This window comes from Cupressus sempervirens, chromosome 1 (assembly GCF_028749045.1).
Source record: "Cupressus sempervirens isolate cs-2001-9-10 chromosome 1, ASM2874904v1, whole genome shotgun sequence".
In the NCBI taxonomy this organism is placed as follows: Eukaryota; Viridiplantae; Streptophyta; class Pinopsida; order Cupressales; family Cupressaceae; genus Cupressus; species Cupressus sempervirens.
The window spans coordinates 656,121,805-656,146,187 of NC_143118.1; the positions used below are offsets into that span (position 1 = coordinate 656,121,805).

Here is a 24,383-nt window from a genome sequence, read left to right on the forward strand (position 1 = left end):
TTTCTCCACTTGACAATTAAATTGGGAAACGTAAACCGAGACTTTTGCATTTAAATTTAAGTTGTAAACTTGGCAAAACCAAAACATGTGTTTGCATTGTGTATTCTTTATGCTATTGTTTTGGATTTTGGGTTGACTAGTGTTGACCAGTATAGGACATCTACCAGAGGCTTAGGAGTTATGTGATTGTGATGTCATGATGATGTTTTAATCTCGATCTTTATAAACTCAACCATGGTTATGTGATGGAATGCTCTATGTATTGGATGTGATTACTGATTGTTATAGTTGAGAATTCTTATGTACGAGACACTTGACTTAACCATTATTTTTGGTCAACGATCAGTTAACCTTGGTTGTTTTCTAGTCGCCATGATGGGACTGTAATTTGGATTTATTCTTGATGATGTCATGTTGTGACATGTTTGACTCAACCATTTTTGGAGTCTTCGATCAGTATGATTGAGATATATTTTGGTTAATGAGAACCATTGGATACTTTGATTATCAGTGATACTTCAGTTGCCAATAGAGAGCTGTTGTGATCATGATTTTCTAAGGATGTTTGCTCATGGAGATTTGATGCTTTTATGCATATTTGATAATATTATTATGGATTATCTTTTGTGATTTTGAGATTTATGATTCCATGAGCATTAGGGTAGGATATCTGCATGTAGTGACAGGAAGTGGCTTGCAAAGGGGGCTAGGGCCCTAAGAGGCTGCCAGGGTAACTCATTGTAAGTTGGATTAATAAGTGATAACATTCACACCTAATACTAACTGAATGAACCTAAAAAGATAAGTGTTTTGTTCTCGCCCATGCCTTGAGTGCTTGTATAGGCTAGGATGGGAGTAGTGAGAATGCATGGTTGTGACCTTGCATTCCGTAGTATGCCTCGTCAGTATGAGAGGATACTAGTGGCCGCATAAGATCAGTATGGACCCGTGGAGTTTAGCTAACTACCAGGGTAACTTGTACGTGATAAATGCGATGAAACTTTCCCGCTTGCATAGTAGGTTCCTACATGTCATTGTGTGCCTCTGGGATTAGATGTCGAATTTTGTGTTTGGAACCTTTGAGTTAGTATACTTTTAGGATTCCTAGACTTATAGAGATTTGTGCTATGTTAGCCCGTTTGGGACTTGAGATTATCTCCTCAGCATGGTGGGAGTGCACCACTTAGGTACCACATGGTCGGGTGGTAGTGTATTTTTCACTCTTATCATTTGAGATTCATTGAGACATCGTGGCTGATGCATCCTTCATGATGGTGGATATGTATCCTTTTCATTGATGATTAGTATATGTTAGATGATGTATCTAATGCTTATATTTGCATGATAGATTACTTTCTACATATGATGTTGTATATGTTAGGAGTGACATTCCTATTATGTTAATACTGATGATCTCTTCGGTGATTTGAAATGTTATGCACAGAGGGATGGCTAGGATCCATGATGGTCTAATGATGCTATTAACGGTTGGGAGGAACTGTGCACTTAGTTTATTATGTTTGATCTTTATGATGGATGTATTTGTCTTCTATGATGAAGTATCATGAATATCATGTGATTATCTTTACTTTAATGTATCATGGATTAGAATAGGATGATGTACCTTATTCTATGTATGTATATTCTTTGAGCTTGTCATACCCTGTTAAATGTACAGTGGATGATTGAGTATTTGAAATGTAATGAATAGACTTTGGACTTATCATTATTATTTCATGTGGATGTTGTACTAGATGGATTAATGTATGTTGGATGTTTATAGATGTTATTTTACGTTAAGGGATCTTAAAGAATGTAATCTAATTGTATATGTTATGTTTACATTTAAATGGACATTACTATTGCTTTCGTCATTGTGCATAAGTTATTTGTGGTATTTACTTTCATGTTTTTAAAAAAAAAATGCTACCAAACTTAGTGAAATTCTAGGTTAATTCTTTAGATCCCTTGGCGGGGCATTACATTTGGTATCAGAGCCTGATTTTCTACATTGGGAGCTCTGGGTATTTTGGAACAACTAGAACTCTGAACTATTAAGTGTGTCTTTCCAAAGTCAAACTAGGTGAACTGAAACAGAACTTGAACTGTTACTTGAATATTTTTCATACTTCAACACTTAGTTTCAAAACTGGAAATTTTAACTTAAACCTAAACATAGAATTGAACTTAGTCCATTGCAACGTGTGATTTTAATAGTACTTTGTGTTGTTGTAGGATGGTATCTGGGACTAGGTCTTCTGTTAGAGGCCATGGTAGAGGCCATGGTAGAGGTCGTGGTCATGGCAGAGCTATCAGTGTCCATGAATCTGCCCATGAGGGATCGGCTCATGTAGAGAGCAGGGAAGAGCACTCTAGTAGGCGGCAGGAAGAGAGCCATAGAGAGGACTAAGCTGAGTCTGAAGAGGTTGGTTTGAGACAGATGATGTAGATTATTCTAGAATGTCTACCTCCTATTCAAGAACAACCCAAAGTGCACCAGACGGAACAAGAACATAGACCCAGATCTAGAAGTCTTTGGAAGGATCATCAGAGGTCCATTGTGTCCACTCAGATGAAGGATCTTTCAAGATCCAAGGTCAAGCCTTTCAATGGGCAAGGTTCTGGTTATGTGGCCGAGCAGTGGCTTATTCACCTCGGCAGGATTTTTGCCATGCAGGAGTTCGACAGCAATGTTAAGGCAAGATTTGCAATCACTAATTTAGAAAATTTTGGGGCCACTTGGTGGATGATAGAGGAGAAGAAGTTGCGAATCGATATGAGCAGTGTCACATGGGTACTATTCCTAGAAAGTTTTCGTGAACGATTCCTATCAGAGGAATGGAAATAGCAAAGGGCTGATGAATTTCATAATCTCAGACAGTACACTATGTCAGTGACCAAGTATGAGCGTAAGTTTTATGAGCTCATATCTTTTTCAAGGTTCAGTGAAAACTCGGCTCAGTTGACACAACATTTTATTTGGGGTTTGAATAACCGTATTATTGGGGGAGTTAAGGTATTTGAGCCAAAAACCCTCAAGGATGCGGTACATCGAGCTATCCTTGTTGAGCAAAGTGTCAACCTTGGTCAAGGTAGTTTTGTAGGAGCGCCAGCAGCATCAGGATCTAAAGGCAACTACAATTTAGGTGGTAACAAGAAGTTTTCTTTCTCTAAGGGGAAACATTATCAGCAGCAGTCTCAACAGACACAAAAACAGAAGGGCTCAAATTCTCAAGCTCAAGGTGGTGGCAAAGGTTCTAACACTCATAACAACCGCAATGCTCAATGCAATAAACAGAATCAGTCCAATCAGCCAGCTCAGAGTAGCCAGTCTTTTGTGAGAAGGAGCAGTCGTCAGCAATCAAATGTACCACCTATGGGAAGAGGTTTTGGCAGAAATACAGAATTTTTTTCATGTGGTCAGATTGGACATTATGCAGCTCAGTGTCCTCAGCGAGCACCTCAGTTTTCAGGACCTAGACCTATAGTTTCAGAGCCTATAGTGGGTGATGCAGGTAGAGCTCATAGAGTTTTTGCAGCAGTTGATCAGCGTCAGGCAGATCATCAAGGAACAGTGGTTGAGACCACAGGTGCTATTAGAGGTATATCTCTTTCAGTATTGTTTGATTTAGGAGCTACAGATTCATTTATTTCGCCATCTATAGTTTCTAAGTGTAAGCTGGATGCAGTGAAGCAAGGTTATGATTGGCAAGTGGAACTAGCCTCAGGTTTTAAGGTCTCCACAGACTCTATAGTTCATAAGTGTGGGCTTAGCTTAGGAAGCTTTGATACTACAGTGGATCTTCGAGTCATACCCCTTGGTTCCTATGATGTGGTGTTAGGCATGGACTAGCTTGGATCTCATAGAGCCAGTATAGATTGTAGGAAGAAGATTATTTTGTGCCAAGATGACCAAGGGAATGATGTGCAGATAGTTGGGATACCAAGGCCTATATCTCTGCGGATGATTTCTACTATGCAATTGAAGTGAAGTTTCCATAAGGGATGTCAAATATTTGTTGTTATGGTAAATGATCTTGATGAGGAAGATCCTATGAGGGAGACTTTAGATCACCCAATTTTGCAAGAGTACGCAGATGTTTTTTCAAGTGAGATTTCGGGCATGCCTCCAAAGAGGGACATTGACTTTAGTATTGATCTGATTCCTGGAGTGGAGCCTATTTCTAAAGCTCTTTATTGCATGACTACTCAGGAATTGGGTGAGCTACGTCTTCAGCTAGATGAACTTCTGGCCAAAGGGAGCATTCGACCTAGTGTATCACCATGGGGAGCTCCAGTGCTCTTTGTGAAGAAGAAAGACGGTTCTTTGTGCCTTTGTATTGACTATAGACAATTGAATAAGGTGACTATTAAGAACAGGTATCCCCTGCCTAAGATTCATGACTTATTTGATCAGATCAAGGGAGCCACAGTATTCTCCAAGATTGATCTTAAGTCAGGATACCACCAGCTTTGCATTAAGGAGGCAGATATTCACAATACCGCTTTTCAAACTCACTATGGGCATTATGAGTTCACAGTGGTACCTTTTGGGTTGACTAATGCTCCATCAATTTTTATGAGTTTGATGAATGGTGTGTTCCGATCTTATCTGGACAGGTTTGTACTCATGTTTCTTGATGACATATTGATATATTCTAAGACTCAGGAGGAGCATGAGGAACACCTGCGGTTGGTATTGCAATGTTTGAGAGAAAATCAGCTTTATGCCAATGCATCTAAGTGCAAATTCTTCAAGCCGGAGATTCAGTATTTAGGGCATGTTATTTCAGGTGATGGTATTTTAGTGGATCTTGCAAAGATTCAGGCGATAATAGATTGGCCGACACCGACTAATGTGTCAGAGATTCGTAGTTTCATGGGTTTAGCCAGTTATTATCGCAGATTTGTCCAGAACTTCTCTAGGATAGCACATCCTATCACTTCTCTTCAAAGGAAAGGAAAGAAGTTTGTATGGATAGAGAAATTTGAGGAAGCTTTTCTGAAGCTCGAGGAGCTTTTGACCAGTGCACCGATTCTAGCCGTAGTTGATCCAGAAGGTGATTTTATGGTGTGTACAGATGCTTCTCTTGAAGGGATTGGAGCAGTGTTGATGCAGAATGGACGGGTGATTGCGTATGAATCATGCAAGCTCAAGGATCATGAGTTAAATTATCCTACGCATGATCTTGAGTTAGCAGCAGTAGTTCATGTTTTGACAAGGTGGAGACATTTCTTGTTGGAGCACAGATTTGAGCTACACAGCGATCATCGTAGTCTACAGTACATTTTCACTCAGCCTAATTTGAATGCTCGCCAGAGGCGATGGATGGAGTTTTTATGCGAGTATGATTTTCAGGTTAAGTACATTCAAGGTAATGAGAATGTGGTGGCGGATGCTTTGAGTCACAGGAGACATATGGTATCATCGATGACTCTTAGTGTGGATTTGAGGACTCAGATTCTCCAGGCACTTCCTACGGATTCCTAGTATCAGGAAGTGTGCGGAGAGATAGATTTAGGAAGACCTTTGGAAGGTAGGTTTGCAGGTTATGTTTGAGAATCAGATGGTCTTTTAAGACATCTGGGGAGGATATATGTGCCACTTTTAGATGAGCTTCGCACCTTGATATTGGTAGAGGCCCATCGTACACCTTACTCAGCACATCCAGGTGTCAAGAAGATGCATGCTGATTTGAGACATTTGTTTTTTTGGTCAGGAATGAAGCGAGATATTGTTGATTTTGTGGCTAGGTGCCTTGAGTGTTAGAGAGTTAAGGCAGAACATCAGCACCCAGCTAGACTTTTGCAGCCCAATCTCATTCCCTCTTGGAAGTGGGATATCATCTCCATAGATTTCATTGTGGGATTACCTATGACAGTTCGACGTCATGATGCTATCATGGTCACTGTTGATCGGTTGACTAAGGTGGCGCATTTTTCACCGATTAGGTCTTCCTACACAACAACTTCTGTAGCTAATGTCTTCATGCGTGACATTGTGAGATTACATGGTATTCTTAGAAAGATCATTTCTGACAGGGATCCTGTATTCACATCTGCATTCTGGACATCGCTGCAGCATGAGCTTAGAGCGCAGTTAAACTTAAGTTTGACATATCATCCAGAGACTGATGGTCAGACAGAGAGGGTGAATCAGGTTTTGGAGGATATGTTACAGATGTATGTAATGGATAGGCAGACACATTGGGAGGACTATCTCTACCTGGTGGAGTTTGCTTACAACAACGGGTATCATAGTTCTATTGGCATGGCACCATTTCAAGCATTATATGGACGTCCTTGTCATACACCATTGAGTTGGGACAGTCTTGAGGATTGCATCCTGTTGGGTCCTGAGATGCTTCGTGATATGGAGCAACAGGTAGTGCGTATCTGTGAGCACTTGACTACGGCACAGGATAGGCAGAAGAAGTATGCTGATGCTCATAGGACTAATAAGCAGTTTGCTATGGGTGATAAGGTTTTCTTGAGAGTGCGACCGCGAAAGAGTCCGATCTGATATGGAAAGGGTTCTAAGCTAGCACCTCGCTTTGTGGGACCATTCGAGATTCTAGAGAGGATTGGCCCGGTTGCTTACCACCTTGCTCTACCGCCCAGCCTAGCTCGCATTCATGATGTTTTCCATGTTTCAGTGCTTCGACAGTATATTCCAAACATTGTACATGTTCTTGATTGGAATGCGTTGCAGGTAGAGGACGAGCAGCTAGCTTTGGAGCCGGTTCGTATTCTGGAGCAGCGGGAGTTGACCCTCAGGGGTCGAACCATAGAGCAGGTAAGGGTCCAATGGGACCCTACTGATGATTCTTCCGCTACATGAGAAGATGCAGCTAGATTGAGGGAGTTATATCCCTACTTGTTTGTAGGCTTCTAGGAGTAAGCCTAACCCAAGGGGGGGTGGATGTAGTGCCTACCCTCGTTCACATCTTTTCTGGACATATTGTTGCTATTATTATCAGACTATGATGGACTAGTTTTATGTTGATGGATTAGTGGTATTGTTTTGACACTATCAGACATTATGTTATGGATTCAGTGGTTATGTGATGAGATCATTTAGACTTTACATTTCATGCATACACGATGATCATTATATTGTTTTCAGCTATTATTGATGATTAGTTAGATGGTTTATTATCTCATGTGTTTTATTATGGATACTTATCCCATACTGCATGTGTATGGTGTGTGTGCTTTCTTATTGTATGGCATTTCTGATGTGGTTAAGGAAGGGAGTCATAGTCACCTGCTTGGTCGGGATCTACACGATGCACCACTTCCTGCCATTGTCTGTTTAGCTTAGCATTATATATTGTATGTACATGCATGGTTTTTCTGCAGGTTGCAGGTACCGGGTATCGACTTCTCTGAATTGCCAAGATGAGCGTACCCTATTATACTATCTCAATGATAAGAGAAGGGAGACAAATTCTCAAGTCCAAATCCCAAACCTTTAAGCCAATTGTCCTAGTGAGGTAGGACAAGTATCTGGATATTTTACCCACTGAATGTGTTGGATGACATAATTCGTGATTTTTAACCCTTTAGACTAATTTTGAGTGATTTGCTCTATGATGGGTTTTCATATTTTATCTTGGAGGTCTATGGTGAATTTTCTATTAATTAATTCTTAATAAATAGATTTAATTAATAAATTAATTATTTGAGAAAATTAATATAAAATATCATGTTATTTGATATTTTGATTATAATTAATTAAATGTGAATTAATTGAGGAAAAAGAATTAAATAAAAGAAAATTAAAAATTAAAATTAATAATAATGATAATAAAATAATAATAATAAGTAATAAATAAATAATAATAATAAAAGTTATAAAAATTAAAATGAAAGTTATAAAGATTAAAATGGAAGTTATAAATATTTAATAGAAAATCATATTAAAAGTGAATTGGAGTTATAAGCTTGCATGGGAGTTAACGCACTTTTCTATCTCTCAAGTGTCAACAACACGGAGGTTTGTGCATCAATTAAGCACATGGTGTCTACAACCCTATGGCTCATCTAGAAGGTTGGAAAAGACCCATGCTTAGTTGGTGACACCTCCTAACTGTTTCTAGAAGCATTCTAGATGTTTCCTGAAAGCTCTTTATATTCAGGCATTCCTAGAGGCTTAGGGATAGCGTTTGGAGTGCAATTGAAGCATTGGAGGACTCGAGAACTCTGAAGAAGGGAGGAGCTTGCTCTGCAGGTTTTCTGAGGAAGAGCGATTTAGCATCAAAATTCGGGTAGATTCTTGTGATTTTACTTATGCTATTTTCGCATCTTGCATTCCCTGTCTTCTTCGTGTCTTCCATATGTCTTCTGAAGATTTTCCTATTTTAATTGTATGCATTTTCATTATGGGTAGTTAAATTGATTTGAGAAACCTTACATGCATAGATCTAAAGAGATCACAGGGCTAGGGTTTAAATTTATAGCCAAATACATTTAAAAATTAATTGAATAAATCTAGAGTGCAAATATTTTATAGGAAATTCTTAAATTGTGGATATAATTCCTGGAGGAAAAACATACATGTTTATATACTCAGATCTGCATACATACATACATATATATATGTATATATGTATATATGTATATATATATATATATGTATATATATATATATATATATATATATATATATATATATATATATGTATATATATATACATATATATGTATATATGTGTATATATATATATATATATATATGTGTGTGTGTATATATACATATATATGTATATATATATATAATTCACTGAATGATCGATTGTTAAATCGTAGTGGGAATAACTTAATAAATCGTAGTGGGAAAAACTTAATAAATCGTGACGCGATTCGTATTGCGAATCGGCATTCGAAATAATATTAAAATTTTCTTGGGCATGATTTGTACCCCATGTCTGCGAAAGGCAGAGGCCTGCCATCGCAGGTCTGCGACGACAGGGGTACTACGTACCCGCTGTCGGCGCAGTGCCTGCGACCGCAGGTACTACGTACTGCAGCAAGGGTGGTGGGTCATTCAAATATTACATTGTGCAAACATTAATGTTAAAACGTTTATGTTATACGAAATCGAATTTTCATTGTTAAATGATATTTCATATGTTATTTGAATATGAATTTCGGCTTTTCAATGTTGCATTGTTATTAAATTATTAAATGTTTTATATATATATATATATATATATAATTGATATATTAATTGATGTTTGGAATTTAAAGAGAAATTCTTTAATAACAAGATATTTTATGATGGTGAGCAATATAGATTCAATAAAATCTTTAATTTGGAAAGATGAATATGGAAGGAATTTCAAATATTATTTTGAAAATGATGGGGGTCTAAATGGAAATATATAAGAGACATTTAGAACATTTAGAAAATTGAGTCTAATGGGTTTTGGGTAGAAACTTTTATCTACAAAAACATGGGTTAGGTTAAACGTGAAGTTTCTCCACTTAACAATTAAATTGGGAAACGTAAACCAAGACTTTTGCATTTAAATTTAAGTTGTAAACTTGGCAAAACCAAAACATGTGTTTGCATTGTGTATTCTTTATGCTATTGTTTTGGGTTTTGGGTTGACTAGTGTTGACCAGTATAGGACGTCTACCAGAGGTTTGGGAGTTATGTGATTGTGATGTCATGATGATGTTTTAATCTCGATCTTTATAAACCCAACCATGGTTATGTGATGGAATGCTCTATGTATTGGATGTGATTACTGATTGTTATAGTTGAGAATTCTTATGTACGAGACACTTGACTTAACCATTATTTTTGGTAAACGATCAATTAACCTTGGTTGTTTTCTAGTCGCCATGATGGGACTGTAATTTTGATTTATTCTTGATGATGTCATGTTGTGACATGTTTGACTCAACCATTTTTGGAGTCTTCGATCAGTATGATTGAGATATATTTCGGTTAATGAGAACCATTGGATACTTTGATTATCAGTGATACTTCAGTTGCCAATAGAGAGCTGTTGTGATCATGATTTTCTAAGGATGGTTGCTCATGGAGATTTGATGCTTTTATGCATATTTGATGATATTATTATGGATTATATTTTGTGATTTTGGGATTTATGATTCCATGAGCATTAGGGTAGGATATCTGCATGTAGTGACGAGAAGTGTTTTGCAATGGGGGTCGGGGCCCTAAGAGGCTGCCAGGGTAACTCATTGTAAGTTGGATTAATAAGTGATAACATTCACACCTAATACTAACTGAATGAACCTAAAAAGATAAGTGTTTTGTTCTCGCCCATGCCTTGAGTGCTTGTACAGGCTAGGATGGGAGTAGTGAGAACGCATGGTTGCGACCTTGCATTCTGTAGTATGCCTCGTCAGTATGAGAGGATACTAGTGGTCGCATGAGATCAGTGTGGACCCATGGAGTTTAGCTAACTGCCAGGGTAACTTGTACGTGATAAATTCGATGACACTTTCCTGCTTGCATAGTAGGTTCCTACATGTCATTGTGTGCCTCTGGGATTAGATGTCGGATTTTGTGTTTGGAACCTTTGAGTTAGTATACTTTTAGGATTCCTGGACTTATAGAGATTTGTGCTATGTTAGCCCGTTTGGGACTTGAGATTATCTCCTCAACACGGTGGGAGTGGACCACTTAGGTACCACGCGGTCGGGTGGTAGTGTATTTTCCACTCTTATCATTTGAGATTCATTGAGACATCGTGGCTGATGCATCCTTCATGATGGTGGATATGTATCCTTTTCATTGATGATTAGTATATGTTAGATGATGTATCTAATGCTTATATTTGCATGATAGATTACTTTCTACATATGATGTTGTATATGTTAGGAGTGACATTCCTATTATGTTAATACCGATGATCTCTTCGGTGATTTGGAATGTTACGCACGGAGGGATGGCTAAGATCCACGATGGTCTAATGATGCTATTAACGGTTGGGAGAAACCGTGCACTTAGTTTATTATGTTTGATCTTTATGATGGATGTATTTGTCTTCTATGATGATGTATCATGAATATCATGTGATTATCTTTACTTTAATGTATCATGGATTAGAATAGGATGATGTACCTTATTCTATGTATGTATATTCTTTGAGCTTGTCATACCCTATGACATGTACAGTGGATGATTGAGTATTTGAAATGTAATGAATAGACTTTGGACTTATCATTATTATTTCAAGTGGATGTTGTACTAGATAGATTAATGTATGTTGGATGTTTATAGATTTTATTCTACATTAAGGGATCTTAAAGAATGTAATCTGATTGTATATGTTGTGTTTACATTTAGATGGACATTACTATTGCTTTCGTCATTGTGCATAAGTTATTTGTGGTATTTACTTTCATGTAAAAAAAAAAAAATGCTACCGAACTTAGTGAAATTCTAGGTTAATTCTTTGGATCCCTTGGCGGGGAATTACAAAGGATCCCTAGTTCTTGTCTCCTTGTTGGCCCTTTGTTGTTTTGTTTATTTTGTTCTCATGTGCTCTTTCCCAGACACTTTTTGGTGTCTTGTAGTTTGTTGCTTCCTTGCTTGTATGCTCTCAGTCCCTTAGACCCATGGTGGTCTTTTGTTGGACATTAATAGATTTATCTTATCTTATCTCCATTATATCTACTACTTCTCGCATGATATTATGCTTTCAAGTTTCAAACATTATTGTTTAAGAAATGTGTAGGAAACTGCAGGTTAAGCTCTTAGAGAAAGCATATTAAGATGCAGTGTCTTTCCAAGTGCATTGGCTTCAACCTCAAAATACCTTTGATTATTGACGATCCTCTCCCTGAGCCTCTTCACTACCATTTGATTTGCATCTACCTTTCTATATAGGTCTATAGGTACTTTTGCCTATTACTTATTTAGTTGTGCGAAGTAGATGATCTATTGTGAAAATCAGAGGGCCATTAAAGTGTACAAGCTTTCTTCCCATCTCTCATCCTTCCACCCTAGCAGACAAATTAACAATACTCTTCTCTCCCCTAAATCTTGTACAAAAGAAATAGAAGAGCAATGTTAGCAAATGATCACTATCAATTTTTGTTTTAATAAACTCTTTTAGAATATTGTTTCTATTTATATTTATGGACAACTGTTTTAATCAATTATTGTTCTCTTCAAAAAACACATGTTAACATGTTCTCTTTAAGAATTAATTAGTTCACTTTCCTTGCACAAGGCAGGGACTCGAGCTCTATAGAGCCCTTGTTAATATAGGATCTAATTGTTTTATCCTTCATTGAAATATTGTAACCATTTATCTCTATAGGTCAAAATATTCGATTTGCACTTGCAACCTAGTATCCTCTATAGAATTATTTTTAGAATTTATTGCAAACTAGCATAATCTATAGAATTATTTTTAGAAATTATTGTGCAACACATCACTGTTGATTAATTCTAATTTGAGATTGTTTCACTTCTTTGCTTCATTGGTAACTGCAATGTTCTTCCATTTGTGTCCCTTGTCTTTTATAAGTAATATTTTCATGATCATCATCATTTTCACTTGCATATCATTTGTGCATCTTACTGAGACCCACTTAATATTTCTCATCAATATTTTAATTTTTTTTTAACGAGGGGTAAACGCTTTGACTTGGAGCTATGAATCAGTGAGGCCACAAACAGGGGACTTTATTCCCATTAGATTTGAACCTGGATGGCAAGGATAACAACTCAACAACTTAACCATCATAACATGCCACTATTGGCTATTTCTCATCAGTAATTCAAACCTTTCTAGTGAAAACAATTTCACTTAGAGTCTTTATTTTTCACTCAAATTTTTTATTCTCTTTTAGATAACATCGTTGTGAAATTAATCATTTTCCCAAACATTCAACATTTCCCACATCACTCTATACATAGATTTATCTTTGTGATCACCATGTGAAGGATTGGGAAGTGATTCAACACTTAGTAATAAAACACATACATCTCATTTTACGCAAAAAAATGTTATTGAATCTTGGCTCAAAAATATTGCATCCACAACTTAGCTAGAATACAATTCTCGATGAGTGCACCAATTCAAAGATTTTTAAAACTATTTTGTACATTGTCCTCGCAATCGGTCATTTCCCCTTTTTGCACACTTCATTAATTTGATGGTTGTTCATACCTTGTTCACAACCCCCATTTTGCACAGGCCCAGGGACATCGACAAAGATTACGGGCTTTAACATTATACCTACATATTGCACTTGTTGGGAGATATATTTTAGTTTTTCAACAAAATTGTGCTTACAAAACACATTTCTTTAGGGAAATTTGATAAAAATAGTCTACATAGCCTTGATTTGTTCTTTCGCATTTTCCATTCATGTCTTTAGAGCATTTCTCCTATATCTAACAAATATACTCATCATTTTATGGATATCAATATCCATTTCATATCTTCCAATCAAGTAGATACAACAAAAATGTTGGCAAAGGTTGTAAATTTGGCTTTACATCAACCAATCATATTTTCTTTAAATTTTCAAATCTTGCTTAACAAGTCCATATATCCATGGTCATTACATTTCATGATACAAAAATCTCTATGAGATGGGTTTCTACTATAGTAGTTCACATGATTGCTATTTTTTCTACCCTTCGTGTATATGCTTGTCATTTTTTAAATGCTTGAAAGTTTCTAAAACATCCTATAAGGACTAACATATTAAACAAAGTGCCACAGAAGCAATCTCCTTAAAACTAGGACACTTGGTGAGAAAAAAAGAGTCAAATTTGAATCACAAATCTAATCAAAGTTACAAACATAGTTTAATGCTTGAAAAAATAGCGATTAATTATACCTAAAATCAAATAAAATCTGATTTGGAGGAGAATCCATAAAAGGATATTCACCTTAGGAATAGCTATAATTGTATAACAAATGCATCAAAGTAGTGGTTCATAAATTGACCATAATTCCCATGAAGGCAATGTTCACAAAATTCTAAATCTGTAGATTGAAGACCCAAAAGTTGATCACGGTTAAGCATAATCTCTAGCTCCTTTTTGCTCACGTGGCCTAATCTTTGATGCCAAAGTACGGCATCACTATCCACAACAGTCATAGCAGCTCCCACCTCATCATTAGTTTCTAAAACATATATATAGGCTGCCAACTCTATCTCCTTTGGTGATAACCATGGAACCCTTGGTAATTTTCCATGTGTTTGTGAGAAGTGTAAGAAAGCCTTGGGTATATGATTGACTTACGGAAATCGTATTCCTTTTTAATTTGGGAACATGCCTAACATCCTTAAGCAATAATTTAGCACCTCCTAATGATAATAGAATATCACCCTTTCCTACAATTTCACAAGCTTTGTTGTCACCCAAATAGACATTCCCAAATTTACCTTCTTTGTAATTTGTGAAGGCTTCGGTGCAAAAAGATGCATGAAAAGAAGCCCCAAAATCAATTACCCATGAACTTGAGGTTGTGTCACTTGTCGCAAGAACCAAAATGCCATCAACCTTTTCATGAATAACGTTTTCTCTGCTGTCCAAAACCTTTTCTTGAGCCCTTTTATATTTTTGACAGTCCTTAACGTGACCAGCCTTTCGACAAAACCAACAACTGTTTTGTCTACCCTGCAACTGCAATCTTCTAGCTGATTGAGATCTATGATTGTAATTACTTTTGCCTCTTTGATGAGTTTCTCCTCTATTTTCTGTGCTCACCATCGTTAGAGCATTAGTGGATGAAGAATCTTTATTGCTTCATCTCATGTCTTCACTAAGCAAAGTAGCTACTACTTCGTCATAGACCAGCGTGTTTTTGCCGCTAACGGAAGTGCTGATTGACATGACTACACCATCCCAGCTGTTTGGTAGGGAGCATAACAAGCTAACAGCCTTATTTTCATCATCTTGAGGCATACCAATGGAGTTTGGCTGACGTAAAAGAGTATTTAATTCATTTATGTGACTCGACATCACTGTCCCATCCTTCATCTTCAACTTGTAAAGCTTCTTCATGATGAAAATTTTGTATGCAGCAGATGTCGTTTCATACATGCTTTGAAGCTTGTCTCATACCACCTTTGTTGTCTTTTCATTGTTTACATTGAACAAGCTTTCTGAGATAGTGAAAGAAAAATTTCTGCCATTGCCTTTTCATCAGTTGGATTCCAATTCTCATCTATCATAGAGGATGGCTTTTTTGCCTTTCCTCCGATTGCCGCTGTGAAATCCTACTTAATTAATAATGCATCTGTACTTTCCATAGACTAAAATTCTTCCCTGAGAATTTCTGCACTCTTGATTCCTCCATGACTCTGGAATTCGGTCGCCGAAATCGATCACAGGCTCTGATACCAAATGAAAAGAAAATTTGAAAGTGCAAATGAAAATACAGAACAGCAAGACACATAAACACAGATGTTTATCGAGATTCACCACAAATCGTGGCTATGTCCACACTGAGAGCAGAGGAATTATATTGATTCGAAAGGAAAAAAAGTTTACAATAGATGCTATCAGCATTTATAGATCACAAATGATCAGCTGAAGAGACACAATAAATTGGAGGGAAAACCCAAGCGACTGTTAGGCTTCAAATACCTAACAGCAACACAATCATTAAATTGATATTTCATGGGGTTTTATAATGAAGGTCTATGAAGAATGTATAGACTACTCTGAAGCATCAAAGGTAGTGAATATTTTTGTTTTTGTTGAAGTGTCGTGTATGGAGCACTCCAATGTTGTCAACAGTTTGAAATCAAAATGCATTCATGGTGTCGGTCACAGTATTCATATTGCCAACTAGAAGGTGAAATAATATTGTGAGATAATGAAGACAAAGTTTCTGAAGCCACCATAATGAAAGCTCTCCAGTTTGGGATGCGTACCACATGTTTGGTTGAATGCTAGAGGAAAGAGCATGTGACATTATGAACTCACAAGCGACAAAGGTAACCTATGTGACAAAATTCTGCATGAAAATATATTATCTCACTAAATGTAATGATCGCAGTATCACATAAGGTGGTCAAGTAATAAGAGACTTTTGGGTTTCTATAGTAAGCAGCATGCTTCATATTTGATAGAATCGAATTGGATTAATGCTTTGTCACAGTGTAATTGTGGATTGTTTTCTTGTCTGACGTGAGCACAAATTCTATACAATAGAGAGAACACAGTAACTGTTTGACAAAATGCCTTATCATGCTTAAGTTGCATGAACTACGAGTTCAGTCGAGCCCTCTAGTAGATATGCATTCAAAATGTGAAACCATGTATATCGTACTTGACTTCTGTTGTTGCAGTTGGTAGGTGTCTGGCAAATAGCTCATGAATAATATTAATCAAATCACAGTGATATTTAGATTCTATCAATTCATCATTCAATATTTTCTCTTGTATAAGAAATTTGTGAATCATATGAAGCCAATAGTATATTTGCAGAGATTCTAAGGTTTTTAGAGATAAATTCCAAGCAAGTGCAACTGGCAGTGACAAAGGAGTGACATCCTTGCCAAAATAACTAGCTGCAAAATGATGTCTTAATCGACGGTGCCCAAGTGTAGAAAGATCACGAATGCAAGAAAAGTGTTTGAGAAAATGACTTCCAAAGTTGTCGTTCAACGAAATGTGATGATTGATGGGTGTGATGACATTGTCCTGCATTATCGCTGTCTAAATATCAAAATTCCTCGCCTATATCTCTCCTTCCATGTCCAACCGGGAGATTTAGAGCATGTAATAGAATCTATCAAAGCACTGTGGAAAAATAGATTTCAGCAAAATAGTCTGGTTGGCAATATTTTGATAGCCATGCTGCACAATGTGATTATCAACATTGAAACAAATGAACTGTTTGATAGAACTTCTGATGTTTGTTGAATCCCAAAGATTTCATACTGATTATTGAAAAGGCTATGGAAATGGAGATCTAAAAGTGAAACAAAGATAGAAACCCATGCAATAATTTTTCAGACTCTACAACTTCAGTAAATCATCTTTTAATGCAAAATTCCTCCAATGCATTTTTTCCCATGGTCTTTAATCTTGTCAAAAACCTTATCTAAAGATGATGGTCAGTTTTACAATTCTATCCTTTGCTAATTGAACTATTGTGACTCATTCTTGGAGCAGCCATGAGAGTTTTTGTATTTTTTTAGCATTTAACTTTTGCAATAATTTATTGGAACAGAAATTTTCTTTTGCGTTACTACAACTTTCCTTTCCACTTCCTTCTACCATTTGAAATTTTCAAAATGGGGGGATCAACAAGTTTATCCATCATGGTCAATTTTATAAATTCTTAAAAAACAAACCAGGTTGTTTGCCAAAAGGGGAGTAGCATTTTCACTCAAATGAGGTACTTTCTGTTTTGGACGAGACTTGGATCTATTTAAGAAAAATAGCCTTCTCTTATGGTGAATCTAATTCTTGTCTTTTTATGATAATAATTTAACGAGGAGCTGCACCTGATATGAGAATAAGGCAAGAATTTTTAGGCTTCTAAATATGTCCAGACTCTGTTTCAAAATATATGAAATTTTAACCCTGTTTTTCTCACAAGTGGAGATAACTCAAGTAATGAAGATTTTTAGATTTCACGAAGAAAGTAGGAATGATTGTCTATTCAAAGTGGTATGAACTCCTCATTTAACATTTTTCGGTGAATTGGTTGACCAATTGACATATTTGGAAGTAGAGAATAGTTTAGCTGTAAAGACAGTCATCAGTGCTCATTTTAAGCAAGCCAAGTGTGCTATTTGATTAAAAAATGTGAAATAAATTTAAAAATGAAAGTTAATCATGATCTGCAGGAATTGGGCGGGGTGGGGAATGACATGTTTGGATTGGATGTCAAGATGGGAAATGCTACAGTGGATCTCAAACCCCTTTTAGAGAAGGCCATAAAAGATAAGGAAGCTGTCTCCTTTTAAGGAGAATTGCATGTACAGAAATAGCAAGATCAAGCGTGTGCAAGGAACAAAGGTGCAGATTACTTCACAATGTTGAATCTGGTGTCTTGACCTTGCAAATTTAAATGGCCTGATTAAAGCCTCACATTAGTCTCTTTTCTATGATCTATGCTTTCTTCAGTTATCACAGAATGTTCATGAGTCCATGACTGAATTTCCTGAAGTATTGTATGCATTCTTGTTATCTACAAATGTCTGCACTGCTTTGCATTTGCTTCAAGGTTGTCTGAATATTAAAATATGGCTGTCATGGTTGTCTGAATACTAGAACCTATGGATGCATGTGATGATGCCTTTCACAAAGCCAGTTTATAAGTTGGAAATATCTTTATCTCTTTGGAAAGGAAATAGTCCTTATTTAGTGGAACCATCTTACTACCATAACTTCTACAAGTGATTCATTTAACTCTGGAAATAGTTCTTATTCAGCAGAACACTCTCTATCACCAAACCTTCAAGTAGCACCTTCTCATATGAACAATGAAATCCATTTGAGTCACAAAATACTTCTTATTCAATGGAATTCTCTACATGACCAAAACTTCAAGTGGGACATTATCCCTGTATCATTGGATGCTTTCAACTAGGCTCACTTTTGTCCTTCAAAATGCCCCTTTTATTTGCCATTCTCAGTGGTGTTTTCTTTTCAATAGTTGGTATTGCCTTTCTTCTTCAATGCAATAGTTTCCATAGCTCTGGTATCAAGTTTATCGTCAGCACATCACATAAGGTTATTATCACAGCACTCCATACAAATCTAGTAAGTCAGATGCTTTAATACTCATGAAAATATGCATCTCATTTTCTTTGGCCAAATGGAAAGTCAAATGCTTAGTCAGTCCAGTCATCCTACTAGTTCTAGAACATGCTGGTCCAAGTTGCTTCATAACTAAGGGAAATTTTCTGTTGACCTCGTAGCCATGATGTGATTTCAATGTTGCAAAAAGAAAACCTATTTTTTACTGAAAACATGGGCTGTATCTGACGCAGGGGCATCCCCATGAGGGTGCCCGACAAGATTTGCAATACCATTACCATTTACTCCTACACTACCTTGTATTTTTTCTTGATAAGTTTAGGGAGGGAGAATGCAAGTGGGGAAGACGTGGGGGTTTTATTTAATGGTGTAAAAGGGAGAGAAGGGGGCAGATTTTAGAGAGAAGTTTTCTCATTACTCTTTGAAAGGGAATTGAAAGGGATTTTGGGGAAAAACACCATCTCTGGTTGTAACAAATAATGTTGCAGGTCTGACAACAGATCAATAATTAGATCTGTATTGAGAATGTAGATCTGTACGAGACCAATTCAGATGGAAATGTTGTGAAGCCAATAGGTTCACCATTTTGTAATGCAAATTTGTTTTGGGTTTTACTCAGAATTTCTGGTGTTTGTTGAATCCGTTTGTTGCCCACTTTCATCTAATTTTGATGTTATATGCTTCAGATTGTATGTGTGTTTCGATGGTTGATTAAGGCAGGCTTGAAGGGGTTATAGCTCCTTGCATCGGTGGTATCAGTGTCGGAAGCTTCTGAGTGTACAAACAGATTCACTAAACAAAGGCAGTTTGCACCAGGATCGAGCTTGTGGGTGCCATGAAAAAGATTCTAGAGGAGCCCCACATGGTTGGGTAGAGTTGGAGTGGAGGAAGAAATCCTCCAGATGGTACTTGTCCTAACAATTTTGATGCCCTTAGTAAGAAAGCTGAAGCCCTGCAAGAAGAAATCAAAATTGCTCAAAGTAGAGCACCTGAAAGTGAAAATAATTAGACTGGAGAAATTTCAGAAAAGAAGAAAATGTGAAAGATGAAACAAAAAAAACAGCTCTAAATGATCCCTTTGTTAAAGCATTGACAAGAAACAGAAAAAGATTGAAGGTTAAAGTTTCTTTCTTCAATGAGAACTTGGATCTGGAAGAATTACTAGACTGCATATACAATATGGAAGAGCACTTCATGTCTGAAGAAATAGAGGATCTAGAGAAAGCGAGGTTTGTTATAACTGAACTAAAAGGACATGCTAAAAGCTAGTTGAAATAGGTACAAATTGGAAGAGGAAAAAGCAAGATTTGCAAATAAGATGAACTGGTGAAAATGATTAGTCCATTTATTCCTATTGATTATGTGTTAGATTTGTTGAGAAAAAATGCAAAGTCTGAAACAAGGGAGTTGGATAGTGAGAGAATATACAAAGGAATTTCACAAAATTCTAACCAGAACATGCCATTCTAAAGAAAACAAGGAGAATATAGCTTGTTACGTCAATGGGCCAAGACCAAGCACTCAAGAAGAGTTGGGTACAATTTGAATTTATACCATGGAGGATGCATTCCAATATGCTCTAGAATTTGAATAAAGATAAACAGGAAATTTGAAACTAAGCAAAGAGGCCAAGCTAAAAAGACAAGAGCGAAGATAATATAGAGATTGGGATGAAGATTCAAATCAGAAAAATGAAGACCAAGGCAACATCAAGAGTTGGAGGAATGATGACCCTTATGGAACAAAAGATCAAAGTTGAAGAGGCAGAGGAAGATCAAGTAGAGGCTTTGAAAGAGGAACTTTCAGAGGATGAAAAATCAACATAGGGCAGCAAACATGAATGAAGAAGTCCAGTCATTTTAGTTAGATGAAGCTAGGAAAGGAGAAGTATTAATAACAAGAAGAGCATTGACTAGTGAAGATAATGAACCTGATTAGAGAGAGAAACTGTTCAAAACAAGGTGCAAATGTGAAGAAAAAAATGATATGATGTCATCATTGACAAAGGAAGCATGGACAGCCTTGTGTCTAATGAAACAGTAAGTTGAAGTCTGAGAGGAAGAATCACCCAAATCGATATAAGATAGCATGGGTGCAAAATGATAAAAACTTTTGGTAAATGAACAATGTTTAGTTAACTTTAAGATATTATGATAATATTTAAAGTAATGTGATCCCCATGGATGCATGTCATATGTTATTAGGAAGGCCTTGATAATTTGATAGGAAAGCCATACATGATGGATATGCTAATTTGTACGCATTGATTAAGGATGGGGTTAGGCATAAGTTGAAGTAAGAATGATGAAGAGGTAAATAAGAACACTGGTAAGTTTTCATTAAAAAAGTTAAAAGAGTAAGTCACCGAGGATAAAAAAGAAGATTATGGATTGCTCATGCAAATTGCAGCACTATTGATTGCTTTCTAGAAGGGCAACAAGTCGAGTGGAGAAGGGAAAAGAAGTAAAATGTGATTTTTGTGAGAGAACATTGTTGTATCTGATTTGTTTGAGGATGAAAACATTGGTATAGGAGAGAAAGTTGCAGCAAATAATCTATTGAAAGATAAAGTTATAAATGAAATCAAAGATGTACAGGTGAAGGGTGAATTTATGGACGATATCCTCCTTGGAAAAGAGGTTGTTGAAGTTGAAGGTTTCAAAACTGATAGTTTGTTGTAGGATGAGAAAGAAGAATTCCTTGGCTCTTTTTTTGACATTGATGTAGAAGCAGAAGAAGAAAATTTCACACAAAACAATGTCTCTTGGAAGACATGAACAAAGAGAAAATTGATGGACAAATTGTTGAAGAAGTCACAAAGAAAGAGATAACACATAAATTTAACTAATTAATAAAAGATGATAACTTTAAAACTTCTGACTTTTCAGAGTTTCCTAGTTCATATTAGTCAGAGTTGGACTGTCGAAAAAGAGGGAGAAAGGAAAAATGAAGGATAGAAGAGACATCAAATTACAAAGAAAACTAACAAAGCATATTAGAGATGAATAGGGTAGAGAAGTGGATTCAGAACAAGAATAAGACCTATAAATGTTCCCGAGTTTCCCTCATGAAACATTTCAATCTAACTTGGGTGTCTGATGCATGGTCATCCTCATGAGGGGGCCCTGCAAAATTTCCAATGCCATTTCCTCCTACATTGCCTCTTAATTTTGGTTGAATCTAAGTTTAGGATGGGAGAATGGGAGTGTGTCAGTAACACTTTGGTTGACTCTAAGTTTAGGATGGGAGAATGGGAGTGGGTCAACAAGTGGGAAATTTTTAGTAGGATTCCATTTTGGAGATTTTTTTCTATTTTTTTAAGGAGTATAGTGTGAAAGACAGAGAAGTGGGCAGATTTTAGGGGGGGAGTTTTCTGAATTTTGTTTTGAGGGGAATTGGAAGGGATTTAAGGAATAGAGGGAGGGGTAGCCATCTCTGGCTGAAAAACAAAATATCAGGTTGCAGGTCTGAGAACGGATAATAATCAGATTTGTATTGAGAATGTAGGTCTGTGAGGACCAATCAGATGGAAATGCTGTAAAGTCAATAGGCCCACAATTTTGTAATGCAAATATTTATTGGGTTTTAAAAAGAATTTCTGATGTTCGTTGAATCAGTTTGCTGTCCATTTTTCATCTAATCTTGGTGTTATTACTTCAGATTGTATGTGTATATAGAGTGTTGATTGTGGCATGCGTGTTTCTGAGTGTTAATTGCGTCAGGTTTGAAAGGGGTTCTAGCTCCTGACATCAGTATCTCCTCAACAATGAGGCCTCAGCAACACTTTTTTCCACTGGAGTTTATTTTACTGCTTCACCCATGCTAATAGTAACTATCGTTCTATCTAATATAACTAAAATATTATAACTCATTCTTGGAGCAAGCAAGAGAATTTGTGTCTTTTTTCATTCTTTACCTATATCAAAAAGTTGCATTAAACTGTTGCAGCACATGATAATTGGGTGACTTAACACTTCCCTTCCCACTTATACACTCCTAAATTCTCAAAATGACAAGACAAGCAAGTTCCTATATTAAGGCTCCTTTTGAGTTGTATTCTGAAGCCACATATGTGCCTAATTATTTCAGGATTTCTTCTCTTTGAATGGGTAAACATGGTTATCCATCATGATCAATTTTACAAATTCTTAAAAAACAATTCACTGAATTGTTTGCCAACAAGGGAACAGAGTTTTTAATCTCATGAGGTACTTTCTGTTTTGGATGAGACGTGGATATATTTGGTAAAAATAGCCCTCTCTTAAGGTGAATCTATATCATGTATTTTTATGGTAGTAAGCTAACGAGGAGCTGCACCCAAATATTACAGTTTTTCCACCTTCAGAGCAACATACCTAGTCAGATGAGAATCTTTAGGCTTCCCAATATGTTCAGACTCAAGGCTGCTCTGTGTGATCATCACCACTACTGGATATATTAAACACAAGTATAATATCTCTAATCCAGATTCTTCATGTCTTACCAGCATAGCTCTCATTCAGTGTTGAACTTATACCTCACAGGACTAATCGTCTAAGACCAACTCATAGATACCATGCCTAAAATATCAACACGCTACTTATGGCTCAATAATGCTAAATTTATGACTTCAAAACTTTACCATCAATATACGTAAATTTTGAATACGAGCTTTGTTCTTGTCTACATAAGTCTCAATTCATGCAGCAAAATTTTCAAATATCCATAGACTGAAAAAAATATGAAAGAAAAGAGATAGACAAGAAGCAACCCTCTGTTACACTTTGACAGTACTGATAACTATGATAAACTAATTGAGATGTCAACAACTAATCCCAAAAGTTATTTACAAGTCGGCTTGTTTGTCTCACACAGACAAATTAAATTTACTTGAAAGCAAACAACACCAAAATTATAATCCAACTCCCACTTTCACCAAAGGGTTTCAAAATGACAAAAGGGTAGGCTCGAAAGTTGCAAGCGATAGAGATATTTTCTTCTGGGGAGCAAAAGCATCGTTTAGTCGATAAGTTGACCAATGTCTGTTCTTCATGTGGTAAACTTTAACAGAATTGTAACCAAGTCTAAACCACACTACACCACCACCTGCAGATACCTTCCAGAAAGTGCGAACCCGATGTGATAAATCTAAATCCCGTTCTCTAATCCACAGCTTATGTTCTGTATCCAATATCCAGAACACAAAACGTCCATCACTGCCAGAAGCACAAACTAATAGATTTCCCTCCCACTCAGTGAGGCAATGTATAGAGCCTCCTATTGAAGGAATGAAAATGGAAAAGGTCCATTGGTCTTCCTCGACATCATAACCTTTAATCATATGTAAACGACCCAATAGGTCTCTAGACAAGGCCTCTACATCTCTCATTTCTTTAAGTTCCTGGTCATCTATGTATTTTACTCCAGCAACAAAATAATTGACACCATTGAAAAAAAGATGAGTCCCTCCACAATGACCCCTTCGAGGACTGTAATCATATAAATCAATCAATGGAGGCGGACCCTCATACCAGGAATTTGAATGAGAATCAAACACCAGGGTATACCGCCGCTTCTGAGAGACTAAGAAGCCTGCCATCACAAATTTTAAAGTATTCTGCACACAGCAAATTTCAGCAAAATACATCCAACTTATATCCACTTCAAAAGG

The 24,383-nt window shown here is 36.6% G+C and overlaps 1 pseudogene; it reads right to left on the minus strand.

Annotated features, from left to right (window-relative positions):
- LOC149579606 (scopoletin glucosyltransferase-like) overlaps positions 1–14,722 on the minus strand; it is a 55,108-nt pseudogene extending 40,386 nt beyond the window's left edge.
- Between the last annotated feature and the right edge of the window lie 9,661 nt (positions 14,723–24,383).